General features: G+C 39.0%; 1 pseudogene; it reads right to left on the bottom strand.

Annotated features, from left to right (window-relative positions):
- The window catches only part of LOC113040740 (GTPase IMAP family member 8-like), a 30,927-nt pseudogene extending 19,762 nt beyond the window's left edge, over positions 1-11,165 (bottom strand).
- Between the last annotated feature and the right edge of the window lie 1,348 nt (positions 11,166-12,513).

Here is a 12,513-nt window from a genome sequence, read left to right as displayed (position 1 = left end):
CCCAAAACCTTCAAACTGGCTGTTATTAAGCCTCTCATAAAAAAACCACAACTTGACCCCAGAGAACTTGTTAATTATAGACCAATCTCGAATCTCCCTTTTCTGTCCAAGATACTAGAAAAGGTGGTATCCTCACAATTATATTCCTTCTTAGAGAAAAATGGTATATGTGAGGATTTCCAGTCAGGATTTAGACCGTATCATAGTACTGAGACTGCTCTCCTTAGAGTTACAAATTATCTGCTCTTATCATCTGATCGTGGGTGTATCTCTCTATTAGTTTTATTGGATCTTAGTGCTGCGTTTGACACAATTGACCACAACATTCTTTTGCATAGACTTGAACACTTTGTTGGCATCAGTGGAAGTGCATTAGCATGGTTTAAATCGTACTTATACGACCGCCATCAGTACGTAGCAGTGAATGAAGATCTATCATATCGATCACAAGTGCAGTATGGAGTACCTCAAGGCTCAGTACTAGGGCCGCTACTCTTCACGCTTTATATGTTACCCTTGGGAGATATCATCAGGAAACATGGTGTTAGCTTTCACTGTTATGCTGATGATACTCAGCTCTATATTTCCTCGCAGCCCGGTGAAACACACCAATTTGAAAAACTAATGGAATGCATAGTCGATATAAAAATTTGGATGACGAGTAATTTCTTACTGCTAAATTCAGAAAAAACGGAGGTGTTAATCATAGGGCCTAAAAACTCTGCTTGTAATAACCTAGAACACTGTCTAAGACTTGATGGTTGCTCTGTCAATTCTTCGTCATCAGTTAGGAACCTAGGTGTGCTATTTGATCGCAATCTTTCCTTAGAAAGCCACGTTTCTAGCATTTGTAAAACTGCATTTTTCCATCTCAAAAATATATCTAAATTACGGCCTATGCTCTCAATGTCAAATGCAGAAATGTTAATCCATGCATTTATGACTTCAAGGTTAGACTATTGTAATGCTTTATTGGGTGGTTGTTCTGCACGCTTGGTAAACAAACTACAGCTAGTCTAAAATGCAGCAGCAAGAGTTCTTACTAGAACCAGGAAGTATGACCATATTAGCCCGGTCCTGTCCACACTGCACTGGCTCCCTATCAAACATCGTATAGATTTTAAAATATTGCTTATTACTTATAAAGCCCTGAATGGTTTAGCACCTCAGTATTTGAATGAGCTCCTTTTACATTATACTCCTCTACGTCTGCTACGTTCTCAAAACTCAGGCAATTTGATAATACCTAGAATATCAAAATCAACTGCGGGCGGCAGATCCTTTTCCTATTTGGCGCCTAAACTCTGGAATAACCTACCTAACATTGTTCGGGAGGCAGACACACTCTTGCAGTTTAAATCTAGATTAAAGACCCATCTCTTTAACCTGGCATACACATAACATACTAATATGCTTTTAATATCCAAATCCGTTAAAGGATTTTTAGGCTGCATTAATTAGGTAAACCGGAACCGGAAACACTTCACATAACACCGTACTTTCTACATCATTAGAAGAATGGCATCTACGCTAATATTTGTCTGTTTTTCTCTTGTTCCGAGGTCACCGTGGCCACCAGATCCAGTCTGTATCCAGATCAGAGGGTCACTGCAGTCACCCGGATCCAGGACGTATCCAGACCAGATGGTGGATCAGCACCTAGAAAGGACCTCTACTGCCCTGAAAGACAGCGGAGACCAGGACAACTAGAGCCCAGATACAGATCCCCTGTAAAGACCTTGTCTCAGAGGACCACCAGGACAAGACCACAGGAAACAGATGATTCTTCTGCACAATCTGACTTTGCTGCAGCCTGGAATTGAACTACTGGTTTCGTCTGGTCAGAGGAGAACTGGCCCCCCAACTGAGCCTGGTTTCTCCCAAGGTTTTTTTCTCCATTCTGTCACCGATGGAGTTTCGGTTCCTTGCCGCTGTCGCCTCTGGCTTGCTTAGTTGGGGTCACTTCATCTACAGCGATATCATTGACTTGATTGCAAATAAATGCACAGACACTATTTAAACTGAACAGAGATGACATAACTGAATTCAATGATGAACTGCCTTTAACTATCATTTTGCATTATTGAGACACTGTTTTCCAAATGAATGTTGTTCAGTGCCTTGACGCAATGTATTTTGTTTAAAGCACTATATAAATAAAGGTGATATTCCATCAGTAAGCGAGTGAAGGAAGCACCGGCATTTCAGCGATGACTCATCGGATTCATAAGCTCAACAGAATCTTGTTTGATTGGTAATAATAATAATAATAGTAATAACAATAATAATAATACGTTTTAATTATATATCGCCTTTCCAGAGCTCAAGGACACTTTACAATAAACAAACAACAATAAAGGCAATTGACAAAGAGAGCAGACAGAACAACAGTAGGCAATTGAGAGTGCAAGTACAGTAAGTGAGAATTGGGTAGATGGGGCAGCAACCAGCAGAGAAAAAAAAAACACTAAGAACTATAACATTCAGAAAATAGGTGTTTTGAGCATGGATTTGAATTCAGAGATAGTGTTAACAAAACGGAGTGATGGGGGGAGAGAGTTCCACATTTTGGGCGCAACAAATGATCTGCCCTCCATTGAAGCAAGGCGATGCCGAGGGACAACGAGAAGGCTGGAATCAGCGGATCGTAAAGAGCGAGTAGGGGTGTAGGTGAGAAGCAGGTTACAGAGGTAGGGGGGAGCAAGGCCATGCAGAGACTTAAAAGCGAGAAGGAGAATTTTGAATTATATACGGTAAGCCACAGGAAGCCAGTGAAGATCATGCAGAATTGGGGAAATATGTGTAGAACGCTTGGTGTGGGTGAGTAGTCTGGCAGCAGAGTTTTGAATGTATTGTAATTTGGAAATGGAGCTGGCTGATAGGCCAATGAAAAGTGCATTGCAGTAATCAAGACGTGAGGTGACAAATGCATGGATGACAGTTTCAGCATCTGAGATACTGATAAAGGGACAGAGCTGAGCGATACGACGTAGATGAAAGAATGCCAATTTAGTGATGGAATTAATGTGAGAGTGGAAAGATAGAGAGGAATCAAAAATTACACCAAGATTTTTAACAGTACTAGATGATTTGATAAGAGAGCCAGCGATCTCACAGGTGAAGTTGGTAGGAATTGTATTAGTGAGTGATGAAGGTCCAGTGAAAATAATCTCAGTTTTGTCCATGTTAAGTTTTAGAAAATTTGAATGAAGCCAATCTTTTATTTCATGTACACAAGCAGAGATTTTGTCAGTTGTGAAAGATAAAGTTGATGTACAGGTAGTATATAATTGAATGTCGTCAGCGTAAAAATGATAATTAAAACCATGACGGCGGAGGATCTGACCAAGTGGTATTATATAGATTATAAATAATAATGGCCCAAGAACGGATCCCTGAGGGACACCTTGCTTCAGGGGGACAGTGGGTGAGCGAAAATTCTGAAGTGAAATGTAAAACAGTCTGTCAGAGATATAAGAGAAGAACAAGGAAAGAGCAGCACCAGAAATACCCACATCCGAAAGGCGCAAAATGAGTAGTTGATGGGAGACGGTATTGAAGGCAGAGCTGAGGTCGAGCAACAAAAGCATAGACAGAGAACCAGAATCACCAGAGAGAAGCAGAACATTCAGTACCTTAACTAGTGCAGTTCCAGTACTATGCAAAGGGCGAAAACCAGATTGAAAAGGATCAAAAAGATTATTTTCAACTAGAAAAGACTGAAGCTGGGAGGCAACAGTACTTAAGCTATGAAGGGGAGATTTGAAATGGGACGATAATTAGTTAAAACTGAGGGATCAAGGTTGGGTTTCTTGAGAAGAGGGGAACAGCTGCAGTTTTAATAGAGGAAATGAAGCAGAAGTAAGAGATGCGTTGATGAAGTGAGAGATAGGTGCAGAAATAACTAAATGGCAAAGTTTCAGTAGAGTAGTAGGAGCAGGGTCAAGATGACAAGATGAAGGGTTGGATTTCAAGATTAACTCAGAGACAGAAGGAGGAGTAGACAGAGAAAAAAAAGGCAGGGATTGACCAGGTTGATTCAGCAGATAACTAATGTTAATGGCATCATTAAAGAGGCACTGGTTTACGGCATCTGTCTTTTCTAGCATGTGAGCCAAGAATGAAGTGCAAAGTTCATCAGAAGCTAGATCAACATGAGATGGAGGTTTGGTAAGTTTATTTATTGTGTTGAATAATACTTTTGGCCTGTTGCTTGATTTATTAATTGTAGCAGATACAAAACTGGAACGAGCCAAATTCAGGGCCGATTTATAATTCTTGATATGTTCGATGAATGCCAAATGGTGAACAGTCAGGCCAGTTTTCCTGTAGTAACGCTCAAGCCGTCTACCAGTGGCCTTTAAGATACGGAGCTCAGGAGTGTACCAAGGAGACGAATGTGTGGAAGGGACACTTCTGGTCTTGACAGGAGCATGCTTATCTAATATATCCGAGATTATGGAGTTATAGTTGGATAGTATCAGTGAGGGTGAGGAGATCTCAAAGACATCAGAGAGATTAGAAGAGGAAACGGAGGTACAAAATAATGCAGTATCAACAGCTTTGAGATTGCGGTAAGATATGACAGTTGTAGAACAATTTTAATGCATAGGCAGGCTGAAGCTAAAATCAAGAAATTTATGATCAGAAATACCAGTGTCAGTAGAGGTGATGGAAGAGATATTGGCCCTTGATGTACAAATCAAATCAAGGGTATGACTACGGGTATAAGTAGGAAAATTAACATGCTGAATTAGATTAAAGTATTCAAAAATAGAAAGTAACTGGTTGGTGTTAGAGCAAAAAGCATCAACATGAATATTAAAGTCACCAAGCAGTAGAATGGGAAATGACAATGAGCAGGCAAGGGTCAACAGTTCACTGAGTTCAGAAAAGAAGTAAGATAAGGACCTTAGGATGTCGATAGAGCAAAATAATTATGAGAGAGTCAGCCTTCAAAACCATGTACTCAATGTATTGGTGTCGTGAAAGTCAAGTTGCTTGAAACGGAAGTTATCACAATGGATGATAGCAAGACCACCCCCTTTACCATGGGGTCGTGGTCTGGACAGATAATTATATCCATCTGGCGTAAGTAGATTTAACTGTAAAAAATCTTCAGGAACTTGCCAAGGTTCAGTGAGATGAAAAATGTCAAGGTTATTGTCAGTGATCATTTTATTGAGATAAGGGGCTTTGTCCGAAATTGATCGACAGTTCAAAAGGGCAAAGTGATGATGCGAAGGATTCAAATTAGGTGTATGTTGCTGATCGCTATCAGTGAGATAGATCAGAGAACGCTGAATGGAGGGACCGGCAGGCAGTTGTCTTGGCATGGAAGATAGTCTATTGTTGGTCCAGATGCAAGGAGGAAAGTCAGGCTTTGAACAATAGGAACTCAAGAGTGTGCGCCGCGAACGATGTGTAAAAAAAAAAGGAAAAAAAAAAATGTTTTTGCACAAGGCATGTTGATACTGAGAAAGTGAAAGCCCAACCACAAGCAAAACCACGTTAGCCAAACCTGAACGTCACTTCACCAAAACAGCTAACTAAATAGGAGGCGACGCACCCAGATAGTAAGCAGTAAACAAATGGCGCAACCGATAGAGAGAGCGGTAACTCACCCATCTGAGGAGCCGAATGTGGTAGAGATTAGGGCTGCACGATGTGTCGTTTAAGCATCGATATCGCAATGTACGAATCCACGATAGTCACATCGCAGGATGTGCGATGTAGGCTGTCATAGTTGATCTGTTATTCATTAACTGTATGGGCCAGCTGCTCCCCGGCCCTTGACGAATGTGATTCGCGGATTAATTGCACAGCTAAACCATCATAGAGTGAAAGTTTATCATTGACAGGACTGAAAACCACATGCAAGTTTAACAGGGCAGAGAGAGAGCGCGCGAGAGAGACAGAGAGAGAGAGCGCGTGCGAGAAAGACAGAGAGAGCGCGCGTGAGACAGACAGAGAGAAAGAGCGCGCGCGAGAGAGACAGAGGCCGGTGACACACTGGCTGCGTGGCGTGAGCGTCGCGTGTCTGAAGCGTCCCAGAAGCGTGGTGGCTGCCTCGCGTTTTCTGTGTCTTTACACACCAGAACCGTGCCTGACGCGGCGCTGGGCTGGCGCACTGCTGCTAGAGAGAGAGCGCGCGCGAGAGAGACAGAGTACATTAGAAGTACCAATGTACCAAGTACCAATGTTTATAGAAATGTATATGGATTTATTTTGCATGTAATTTTTTTTTCTTTTTTTCTCTTATGAATATATATATTTTTGTTTTGTTTGTTTCTATTCTGATATGTACAATGCTTTGGCAATATGTACCTTTGTATGTCATGCCAATAAAGCAATATGAATTGAATTGAGAGAGAGAGAGATAGAGAGACCGAGAGAGAGCGAGCCGTTTTCAAACCACACGAGCTCTGTCTTGCTCTCTCTCCCTCGCGCATATTAATCAATTGACACGATGGTGTCGATGTTTAAATCATTTAAAATGAGAATGTAAGTGTGCTCACCCCATTTGTTTGTAAGAAAAAATATCACAATATATATCGCAGAAAAATAAAATATCGCAATGTCATTTTTTCCCAATATCATGCAGCCCTAGTAGAGATGTAACAGGGAAGAAAGCTCGCAGCAGCCCGATGGCAGACTTATCAACAGTTCAGTTCAGAGTTTAAACAGTGGAAAAAGGATTAATCCAACTAGGCGCGAAACAGCTGCACAGTATTCGCAACGTCTTGCAGACAGCAGAGGTGGTCAGTGCAGTCACAACAGTCCAGGTCAGGGAAATGGAGTAATCAACACAGAGTTCCGATGAAAAAAGAGAAAAAAAGAAAAAATATCCGAACCAGACAAACAGTACAAACAATCCAGGATACGAAGCGGCAGCACAAACAAGCACAGCATACTCGACCCGGAACCGGAAATGATGTCAAATTATTTATAATGCGCACTGCTGTAAAAACGCGTCTGTCTCTGGCTCACCGCCAGCCAGCGAACGCAGATCTGAATTTAGCAGCTGATGATATGACTCGCTGAGTTCTCACGCTGGTGTGATTGTATCAAATATAGAAAATATTAATCGACTATTTTTTGTCTTTTGGAAGCTGCATTCAACTTGGTTCCCCTCTGTTATAAGTTACACGTACAACAAACTAATGTCACAGTGGTATCCATCCAAACCGCACAGCAAATACAAAATAGAAGTCAAAAAATCATGTGCATTTCAAAATAAACACCCTGTGCAGACCAATCGTATTTCACATTATTATATTCATGCTAGGAGGCCAGAAATAGATGACAAGAGGTGCATCCTTAAAGTTGTAAAACCTCACATTATTATATGACATCACATGGACAATTAAAAAAATGAAGTGGTGTGGAGTTTAATTGCAGGAGTTGCATGACTGGAATAAACATAATTAAACCGGACAAAACATTAACATTTAGCCAACCATGTTAGAACACACAGAAATCAAAAAAACAATGTTGGACCATAGACTGTAGTGTTTGACAGGCAAATCACGTGGTCTCGCGAATCCTACCACTGTGCTTCTGATCCGCCTGTACCAAGTCTATTTTTGCTGTGCTGCACGCACTGAATTAAAGTGACAGCGCATTGTTCACAGTAAAAATTTACATGGATTGACATGGAAATGCAGTCATTTCACAATACATTTATACAATTAAAGCCTACTGTGTTTCGGAGGCAACATATGGCTTTTTGGCTAGGTTTAAAACAAGAAAAAGAGCACCTTTAGGTAAACAAGGAAATGCAATATATGCACTTTTATGGAGGCAGAAAAACAAAGTTCATTAAGACCCGTTGGATTGCTTGTAATAAAGATTTAAATGCACAAGGCACGAGAGCTGACTGTTTCTGTCAGTGGTGAGTTTTAATTTTAAATGTTTGTGATTGCCTAACAAGAAAAGTAGGCTAAATGTAGGGGTGGACGATTAATCGAAAAGTAATCCAAACCGAAATTCATAACCTCTAACCGATGTAATTTTCCCATGTCGGTTATTTCGGTTTTTTAATCCTGTTAATACTTCCCCCTTAAAAGCATACTAGCGCGTGTGTAGCCACATGACTCTGCTCTCCAGTCAGTGGCATATAAGCAAAACACGGAGGTGAACGCCGGTTCAACACATACTGATGGCGCATAAGCGGTGAGCCTTGAGTCTTCAACTTTGTCAGTTGTATTTGTTTTATGGTTTGGACATTCAAGCGATTAGATGATCAGATGTGTATTCTTATAATCGACCATGTTCGCGCAGCTGCACTGTGGCACGAACACTCATATAAACAGTAGCTGTGAAGATCGCGTGCACAGAGGAACACAGAAACTAGTTGTCAGCGCTGTCCTGTGATTTATCACTAAAGTAACTTAGAATCTCAAAACTTAATATAGCATGTTTGTGTGCAGCGCACATGAAGCACAAGCACGTGCATAGAGAGCAGTGGTCGGCGGTCACGCTGCGGGTTCCCGGTTTGTGTCTGTTCTCAGAACGTTCTGTGTATTTTAACTGTAGAAAAGGTTGTTCCGAGTCGAAACTACGATACAGAAAACTACATCAGTATATCATCATAAACGCAGCCGTTTTTTTCTTACGTGAACATAAACAGATGAGAAAGAAAACACACATGTGCAGTATTTTTGCTTAAAGAGACAACAGCCTAATAAACGCGCTGCCTGTCATTAATGTTAATCAAAGAACAAAAGAAAATCATTCACTGATATTGACTGAATATATTTAATAACTTTACTTGATTAATCTTTATTTTATTTATACAAAGAAAACTATGCAGTGTTTTTAAACTTTTAATTACAGTTTCTGTACCTGAAATTTAGTTTAGTTGTATTTATTTATGATATTGCTTATTGATTTGTTTGTTCCTTTCTTATTACTGACCTATCTTATTACTTGTCTTTAACACTTTAATATTTGAAATTTATATAAATCTAGTTGTTTTTGCTATGGTATTTTATTTTTAATCACAGGCAAAATTCCTCTTGCAGTGTTTTGTAGGCTGCTTAATTTTGCTCATGTTATTCAGCTGCAACAGAATGCTTTGTAAATATGTTTGACATCTAATTGTTTGACTTAATTTATTTTAAATATTGGATTTTTTATCTTATTGGAATCGGAAATAGTAATCGATAAGAATCGGAATCTATAAAATTCAAACGATACCCAACCCTAGTAAGAAATGTTACGAACATAGATAAAATAACTGCTGATGGTCAATCATATTTACAGCACAAACCTTGTCAGTGAACTATGAGGGCACAAAAAACAAAACAGAAACAAAATAATCGTTCATTAATCGTAATCGAGGTAAAATGTTCAATTAATCGAGGTTTTGATTTTAGGCCATAATCGTCCAGACCTAGCTAAATGTTTATATTTGAGTTTAAACTAAGGAAAGATTGTTACTGTACTGTGATAAAAGAGTATCTCATTCATGAAAAAGCTTTTTTATTATTATTTTTTTTTTTAACATGATTTGAAATATAAAACAATGAACAAATGTTGTGCTTGTGGACTAAACAGCCCCGGATCAGTAGCGGACCGCAAACGTGTCCTGTGTGAAAGCACAATGAGTCCGTGCTGCTTCTGCTCAAAATATGAAACACAGACGGACTGTATAAGCACTGCAGATGGAGTATGTGTGAAACAGGTGGAGAAATTTTTAAAGTGGATAAGGGGAGACCAAATCGTATCGCAGCCATGGCCACATACATACAGCATCAGTTTCTATTTTTCTATTTTCAGCCCATTTTTATTTTATTTTTATTTTGCAGATTATAAAGCTATATTTCTTCATTTGCACTTTATTTCAATTTTAATTTACAACTTATTTAATTTGAAAAATATTATTTTGAATTTATTTTACAAAACATTGTATTGTTTTTATTTATTTTATTTAACCCAGGGTGAGATCAATAAACCAATACAGTGCTAATATTTGATTGGGCCATGGGCCACTTTGTACTGTAAAATTTGGGCCCCGACATCAAAAAGGTTAAGAACTCCATGTCTAACATTTTAGAGTCCCCTTTGGTAGAAATCATATTCTGCATTCCACACGGTTTAAAAAGACAGCGTGGGAATCTAAGGGGTCTGGAGTGATTCTGGATGAAGGAATGGTCTCTGATCTCTTGTCAGGTGTTCTCTAACCTCATCAGGCATTATAGGAGAACATTTAGAGCTGTTAAACTGGCAAATGGAGGTTTCAAAAAGTATTGAATAAAAGGGTGCCAATAATTGTGGCCAATGTGTATTAGAGGAAAACCTTTATTTCACAATGATATTTACCCCCATTTAAAATTCTTATTATCCAATGAAAGGATACATTTTTGTGAATTTTTTAAATAAAATAAAAAATCAAAAGGATTAACAATGCACATACATTTTCACATCCTTCTTTGATCATATTTACTTAGGGTGTCGATATTTTTGGCCACGACCGTATCTACAGAAGTGCACATATAAGTGGTCTGCAGGTGCCCATGCACAACTAAAATAAAAATGCAAGAAGAATCTCTTGTTTTCCTCCCCAAATCCTAGGTTATTGTTATTTTTACTCAAACGAATGCTTTAAAATATAAAGTGCATCTCCCTTTCCTTTTCCTTCTAATGCCTTTTGGCACTGTATTTGGGAAAGTTTCTAAAGCAGGTAAATGCGATGTGTTGTCTGTCACAAGCCTGTCTATGCTGCACATTATCACATTTGTTCTTTAAATCATCATTTATCAACAACGAGGCACAAATAGGTTTATTTATCAGGTTGATATCAGAAAAGACGCTGCAGTTTCATAACACAGTAAACTGTATAAGGCTGCAAATCATTTTTCTTACACTTGAAATTCAATGTACACTTTTACAAATCTAAAATTAATTTACGCTTGCTATGTTATGTACTCTTTAACAAAGCTTACCAAGCGCATGCGACTCTTGCAGACATAACTTTACCTTCGTCATAAACACTAGCTGCGACCATTCATTAGGCTTATTCTTGGTACATCAAAACCATTTTAAGACTTACCGTTCAGGAAAAAGAAACCTCGACAAAGGTTTCATATTTGAAGCGAGCGAATTAGAATTCTGAGGAGAGGACTGTAAAAACTGACGGAACTAAGCTGCAGTCTTCGTCTTCTTTTAATGACGGTTGACAACCGAACCAACTTGTGGTATTCTTCTTCTTCTTCTTCTGGTGTTTAATGGCGGTTGGCAAACCATTTAACGGTGCATTAACGCCACTAACTGGACTGGAGTGTGGAACGAGAGATTAAGCAAAAAAAAAAAAGTAAATATTAATACTTATTAGACTCAGATTCTTTTAATTAATTCAGTTTCTTTAAGAAACCTAATTATATAACAATATATCTGACCTGCTGTTTTCCCCAAGAGACCTGACAATGAGACGTCATGATGTTTTGCCTTCCGTAGTGACTGAAAGAGGTGCTCCCTATTAATATTATATTTCCTACACTGAAGAAGAACATGTTCCACTGTTTCTGGTTGATTACAATAAGTACATTTCCCAGTTGGGTGCTTACCTATTTTATACAATGAAAGGTTTAGACCTGTATGACCTATTCTCAGACGAGCTATTAAACTTTCTTCCCTCCGTTTGCAGCCCACCATCCTCCCAGCACCAACCTGTCTCTGTACATTATATAAATGCCTTCCAGTTTCACTGTTATCCCAATACCCTTGCCAAACGGACTGTGCATACTTCCTGATAATTGACTTAGCTTCTTCCTTATTTAATGGGGTTTCTAAGTCTACATGTTTAGTTTTGAGTGATCCTTTGGCCAGCATATCCACCTGCTCATTCCCCTCCACACCGACATGAGCAGGAACCCAAAGAAAGCATGTGGATAGCCCTTTAGCTTAATCCTGTATAACATAATGAATATATCATTGATGATATTGGATCTAAATAATGATTTGCCAGATTTAATACTCATAAGTGCAGACAAACTATCAGATGCAATAACAGTATTATTTGTTTCCCTCTCTTCTATCCACTGCAGGGCCAATAATATTGCAATCAGTTCTGTGGTATATACTGACACATATTAAGAAAAGAATATCGGATAATATGACTCACTTGCTGGGATGTAAACTGCTACACCTGCACGCCCTGTATCAGGATCTTTGGAACCATCTGTGAATATAAACATGGAATCTGCAAAATGCAAATCAAAATAATTCTGTACTATTCTGCTTTCAGGAAGTTTCTTTGACATATCCTTCAATTCCTGCTGTATGTCTAGGTCTACATATGGTGTTGGGAATAACCAGGGAGGAATTGAAGACTGTATCACTGTAGAGCTGTAATCTAATTGTCTTAATCCTATGACTTCTGCCTTTGCATCACCAATCCACCCAAAACTCATGAAATTTGTCTTATTGTGTTCCCAGCAATCTATTAAAAGACTCTTGGCAGGATGCGACTCACACTACCCCTGGATACTAACCCAATATGCCATCATT

Source organism: Carassius auratus, chromosome 22 (assembly GCF_003368295.1).
Source record: "Carassius auratus strain Wakin chromosome 22, ASM336829v1, whole genome shotgun sequence".
Taxonomy (NCBI): Eukaryota; Metazoa; Chordata; class Actinopteri; order Cypriniformes; family Cyprinidae; genus Carassius; species Carassius auratus.
Note: the sequence above shows the minus strand (reverse complement) of the source record. Positions and strands in the feature narration are given on the sequence as shown.